This window comes from Nothoprocta perdicaria, unplaced genomic scaffold, assembly GCF_003342845.1.
Source record: "Nothoprocta perdicaria isolate Ctin4 unplaced genomic scaffold, notPer1 scaffold_108, whole genome shotgun sequence".
In the NCBI taxonomy this organism is placed as follows: Eukaryota; Metazoa; Chordata; class Aves; order Tinamiformes; family Tinamidae; genus Nothoprocta; species Nothoprocta perdicaria.
The window spans coordinates 633,883-640,569 of record NW_020454183.1 but is presented as its reverse complement, the minus strand read 5'-3'; positions in this window follow the sequence as shown (position 1 = coordinate 640,569).

Genomic DNA, 6,687 nt, shown 5'->3' with positions numbered 1-6,687 from the left:
GCGGCCATGACAGGGCCAACGTCACTGCCGGGCGCCCGAGTCGGCGGGGCGCGCGTCACGAGGGGCGGGGCTACGGGTGCACGCGTCACGAGGGGCGGGGCTGCGGGAGCGCGCGCATGCGCCGGAGCGCGCGGCGGGGCTGCGGCGCAAGGGGAGGGGGCGGGCGGGAGCAGCCCCCGAGCGGGGCTGCGGCGCATGCGCCGGGGCTGGTGGCGCCGGGGCTGGTGGCGCCGGGGCTGCGGCGCATGCGCCGGGGCTGGTGGCGCCGGGGCTGGTGGCGCCGGGGCNCGCATGCGCCGGGGCTGGTGGCGCCGGGGCTGGTGGCGCCGGGGCTGCGGCGCATGCGCCGGGGCTGGTGGCGCCGGGGCTGGTGGCGCCGGGGCGCAGGGCGGGCGCAGGGAACGGGCAGGGCCGGGGAGAGGCGCCCGCAGCGACAGTTGCGGTTGTTTCTTCTCCCTCGTGTCCGCAGGTGCCTCCCGGTGCCCCCGAGCAGGAGCTCTCGGTTGCGGGGAATCAGTCCCCGTTGATGCAGATCCCAGTGCGGGGCACGAGGGGCGGCCCCCGGTCCACGTCCTGACCTTAGCGAGGCCGAGATGCATTTGAGGCTGTAGGCGTTTTAAGAAATGGATTGAGACCAAGGGGAGCCCCGAAGTGAGCTCAGGGAGCGGGATTTGATTCGGTAGCTTGATGTTGTGGTCTTGGGCACCTGTGGCCAGAGGTTGGGGGGAAAAAAGGAAAGGTCAGTCCTCAGCAGTTAGTCTTTCTTACACGGGTTCAGAGTTTGTAACTCTGTCTTGAAATAAAGAATTGAAGAGTAAATGCTTGCCAGACTGTCTTGAATTATGCTTTTAGATATAATTATGGAAATACTTTTGCAAGGTATAGGAGTATTATGGGTATTATGGGTTTTTTTTCCTCCAAAAATCCATTCTTGGATGCAGCTCACTGCTTCTCGATCAGTATATACTCTATGTACTAAGGGACTGAATCACAGTCCCAAAATTATAAATCAACATATATATTTGCAATCTGGACATGGTGGAAACGCGAGGCATTAACTTTCTGAGTTGCTTTGAGAAAGGCATAACCAGAGGAACTAAATGTGCCCTTAATTCTAGCAATACCATTGATCTTCCTGAGTTACCACAAAGCCTCTGTAACCTCAAGGAGATGCAGCCCCTGTGCGTGGTGTTTATGGGGAGTTTGCGGTGGTGTCCTAGCAGGACGTTGGCTAATACACAATCTATAAGTACAATTCTGTTACTGACAACGAAAAGTCAGCAGCAAAGCAGAAGTCTGCTTTTTTTTCCCCTCCAAGTCTTCTTTAGATAACGTGTATTTAAATACCAGGAAGGCCTGGATGTGACTCTGTGCCATGAGCTGTAGGTGTCCCTGCATGGGACATTGGACTAGATGATCTCTAGTGGTCCCTTCCAACCTCAACCATTCAGTGATTCTGTGTGAAGTGTAGGTAACAACACATATTAATATTTATGAATCATGCCATTTGTATGTTGGCATAACTCAGTACATGCAGGTTTGATTATTTGGTGAATAATTTTGAAAAAAAAATTAAGCCAATAGATCTTAGGGCCCAAGGTAGATTAAGTAGCTTGACATGGAACTTAAACTGACAACAGAGCCTTTTTGTCCCTTCCAGATGAAAACTTAACTGTTCAGTGGCCTGGAGATCATAGAATGCTGCTGTACAGTATTATATATTAGAGTTATTTTGTTAATATTATGAAGATTTATATAAAAGATTTCTCCTAAGGCAGGTCAAGCTAAAGATCTTTTGACCAATACTTGTAATCTTGGGATTGGTAATTTGGTAGCTAAATTCATTGGCAGGAACATTAAATCTGCATGTGAGCAACTCATGTAAGTTTTCATTTAGTAATCAAACCCAGTATTCTTTGGTATATCTCTTGTTTTTTCTTTGTTGTTTATGGGTAGGTTTGTATCTGCTTAACTATTAGTTTTAATAGCTGCTACTGCCAGTAGAACAATATAATTTTATCATGATTTATACTGATGATAATCTTACTAGTTTTGCACAGGAAAAAAAAACGTGCAGTCACTGGCCTGTGGACTACTGGAAGCCTTTTCTGCTTCGTGGACTGTGAAATTTGCTCTTCCGTCTTTGTTTGTCACGTTGGATTAGGCCTAGCCTCCGGGTCCTGAGGTGGAAAGGTAAATTTTGGTCCTCTTGAGCTGAGACCTTTATTCTTAAATTGGAAAAATCTGTAATATCATCTCAAACTGACTAGTCCTAGAATATACTGCCATGTAAATAAGTGGCAACATTTTCTCAAGATGTTCTATTCTGTATTTCTATATATGTAGGCTGTAAAATATACAATTGTATATACAATATACAATACAAGGCTGTAAAAATAACAATAGCCTTGGAAGAGGGACTGTTTGCTACTTTGCAACTAAGTTGCTTACTGATTTCTGAAGTGCATTTTTTGATTTACAATAAGTTTTATCAAAAATACGTTGCTGCTTTGGTTAATGCACTCAGAAAAGCAGCACAAGATAATTTCCAGGTGTGTTTTAAGAGTATTGGTATATTTAGTTACAATTGCAAAGAGCTCTTCAAATACAAATGCATCAAGGTGAAGATCTTTCTGCACAAACGAAGAATAGTGGAGGGGCCTATTCCTAAGATGAGGAAAAAAAAATCCCAATAGTTGCAAATGCAGTTAGATGAACAATAGGTACTTTAGAATGCATTTTGAAGGAAAGAATAATTAAGGAAGTGATCAAGATAAAGGAGAATGAAATAAAATGCTATATTGCTTAATTAAGGGAATATTAATTCAGGTCATTTAGTCTTTTGTTTTTGTTTTGACAGGATAACTGGTTTTCTAGGAAGAGAAAATATAGTTGATCTAATCTAACCAGAATTCTTCAAAATATCTGCTATATAAGAAAAGATTAATTACAAAGATTAAGAGATAATTGTTAGGTGCCAAAGGAATTGGTCAAAGAGGGGTGGGAAATGGGTATTTAGTTTGTGCTGGGGCACAGGTGTGTTTATTGATGGACTAAGCTGATGGACTACCCATCCAGGTGGAGATTACTAAAGGAGTTTCTTAAGTTTAGTTTACAAGATTAATATTTATTTCAAACATTCATTAATGACCATGACACAATATGGAATTTGCTTCTGACAAAGTAATACAGAGGAGAATTGCGATATGAAATATTGAAAGGACTTTGAGGCTGAAATAATGGGATGAAACTTGCTTACCATGCAAAGTGCAGGACCACTCAGTGATGGCTAATACTGAAAATTTAGGTTGTATTTCAGGAGCTAATTTGTTTTAGATGACTCTGGATGAGAACAACCTCATGTATCATTTGACCACAAGGTGAGTGTAAGCTGCCAGTGCCTTACATTTGGTAAGCTAATTCCTGAAGCTCTTCACTCTCCGTAGAAGGCACTACTTCCCTGCAACTGCTGTCTCCAATACTATGTACAGCTCTGGTCTCCCTAATTCAGCAGAGGTGAGGTTGAACTGCAGCAGGTGGGAGGAGGCCAATCCCTGTGATGGGGAGAATTGAGAGGCTGCTTTATGATAAATGCTGAGCTGTGCTCGCTGAGCCCAAGAATCAAGGAGTGCCATTGCAATCTTTACATAGCAGGCAAGGAAGAATGCTTTAAAGTGAAGTACAATGCTGGCACTTGAAGAAAGTAGGTAAACTGGCCAACAGTAATTTTAGGTAGTAAATCTGAAGTTTCTATGGCAACCAGTGAGTAAAGAATACTCAAAGGCAAAAACTGGTTGGTTTTAATATCGAGTTTGTCTTGTTTATGACTGACAGTGCTCATTGTTGTCATAGCAAGGAATTGGATGCATTGGCTCCCTTTGTATTGGGAATATGAACCCTGTGCTGGTGTTTGGCTCCGAGGCAGGATGGCGTGACCACCTGCGTACAACTCCCTTACACTCCCATAAAGGGCACTTGTAACCTTACTTTCTATGGAAAAAAAAAATGTCTGGATTGGTGCTAACTCCTGACCCGAATGAAGGGGCTGTTTGGGAGTATTCGTGCTGGCCTTGGGGACCATCCTGGCTATAGAAACTGTGGGGAGCTGCAGCCCTTGGGCACATGCCAAATCCTGGTTCATTTATGTAATGGGTTCCAGAGATTTCTGCGGTTCCTTGCTGCTTGTTAGGAGCTGAGAAAATTCCCCATATAATATTGTAGAGGTCTCCATACCTCGGTAATACTGACATTATTGAGACTTTCGCTATTGTTTTGATTTCTAAAATGTGAATATTGTTTCCTGTGGATACTTCAAAAGATAGTAAATGTGGGCAAGAAATATGTAATAAAAAATGAAAAAAAAAATCATTTAAACTTTATGAAGAAAATTAGAATTAAGTTCTACTCCAGATCAGAAATTTTACAGAGAGCTGGAAGGTCTCAGGAAAATAGTGCTGTACATTTGCTGCTGTTACTTCGTCTTCACACAGGTGCTGTTATCTGCTTTTGGAAGTAGGATAGCAGATTAGACACCGCAGGAGAGCTAATTTTTCTTTAAAACAAATGCAGTGATTGTAATCTTACAAATGTCATACAGCATAAAAAGGGGATATCTTCACGTACTTATAAAATAATCTTAAACCCTTTTTGTGTCATAGATCTTACTGGAGTTTACTAAGTTACAGAGGAGAATACTGGAGAATGGTTCACAGGTGGGGAAAGCACAGTGTGTCCGTTTCAGTGTATTCCCTTAATTAGAGAAAACTTTTAATTATATAGCCGGTATATGAGTTGACAGAAATGGCAAAAGAACAATCCGATATTTCTTTTTGCAAGTGATAATAGGACAAGAAGCAACAGTTTCTTAGCAACAAACTGGAAATTTTGCTAGATAATGTTTTTATCTTACTGAGATTTGTATATACCATGTTTCAAGAATTATTCTAAAGTAAACAACTTTTTTCTGTGTTTCTTTTTTAGGTTAACATTCCTTCATGTTTGTATCCACCTGGAGTGGGATTTTTTTGTATGTTTTTGGTAGGTTGGTTTTATTTGGTTGAGTTGTTATTTAGTTTCTTTTTGAAGAGTAGCTTTAACAAAACATCCACCTTTGCCTTATAGGCAAACCAGCTCTTGTCTGTTTCATTCTCTTGAAGCAGCATTTCCACTTCAGGAACTTTATCTAGACTGTGAAAACCAAATCTGTCATGCTTCTAGTGAAGCCAATGTACCGTGGTCATTAATTAAAAATAAAAAATAGGAGATAGTGGTTTAAGTGTGAAACAAGGAGATTGGGAGAAATGTATGGTTAATGCATTAGATGGAACATCAAAGCTGCATTTTGGAAAGGTTGGGTGAACTTCAAGAGCCATTTTGGTGGTGGAGGCACTACATCCGGAGGAGGGAGGCACTGCAGCTTTGTGGAATACTAAATCAGCATTAGAAAAAGGAAATGTTTATTATAGAATTAAATGGTTTTCTTTATTCTTTTAATGAATTTTTAAAAATGAAATATTCTATTAAAGATTAGTCTACCAAAAAAAAAGGCTAAAAAGTTACTTCAAGGTGGGGGGAAAAAAGGAAGAGTTGACTCAGGATGTATTAGGTTTTTTATTTTCTAAAATAATCCAAAAATATTCTTTTTTTTTTTTTTTTGACTTGGCCGTAGACCACAGTGCGCACTCTTTCTTTGAAACCATTTCTTGGCAGGTTCCTTTGTACCCTTCAAACCAGGTCTTTCACTTTCCAATGGATTTAGACATTGAAACACATAGAGACATGATGTATTTTCGAATTCTCTGTGAATAATATGATTTACACATTAGTTCTTTGGGAATGGGTAACAGTTAAAGGAAGAATCACAAGCTTTTTGGTGCAGTGTCCAAAATGTAGACACCTAACTGTGGGGCAATGAAGCCCAAGAAAAGGATAGCAAAGGTAAGAAAAAAGGTGGAGTAGAAATGAGTCTTCACTGTAGGCTGCCAAGTATGTCAAAAGATTAAAAAAAAAAAAAAAAAAAAAAAAGCATTAATTTAAAAGCATATATTAGTGGAGGGACCTGCTTTATGCTTATGAAACCAAAGATTTCTTATGAGAATAAATGTTTTGGAAAGAGTCCTGGGAGAGGCCTGGGGCATGGGAAAAGCCTCCCAGGACACTACTGGAGCCAAGGGCATCACGGCCATGGAAAGGGGCCCTGTAGGGCCATGGTGGAGGAAGGGGAGCTCTTGGAGACTGTGGCAGTGGAGAGGGATCCCTGTGGAGGCTGCAGTGGTGGAAAGGGGCCCCACAGAGCCCATGGTGGAGGAAAGGGATCCCCGTGGAAGTCCTGGCAGGGGAAGGGTAAAAGGGGATCCCCATGAGGCCATGGCAGTGGAAGTGGACCCCTAGGGAGGCCGTGGTTGTGGAAAGGAAGCCCACAGAGGCCATCATGGTGGAAGGCAAACTCCTTACAGCCAAGGCCAGGGAAGGGTAAAAGGGGATACCCCTGGAGGCCGTGGGAGGGGGCTCTGCGGAGGCCACGGAGCTGCAATGAGATCCCAGTGGAGGCCATGTCAGGGAAGGGGGCTCCGCAGAGGCTGGCGGTGGAAGGGGAGCCCCTGGCGCGGGATAGGGGCGGCGCGGCGGGGCCGCGCTGCGCTGCGCTGCGGGCGGCGCTGTCCGCGGGGGCCGCCCGTGGCGGGACGG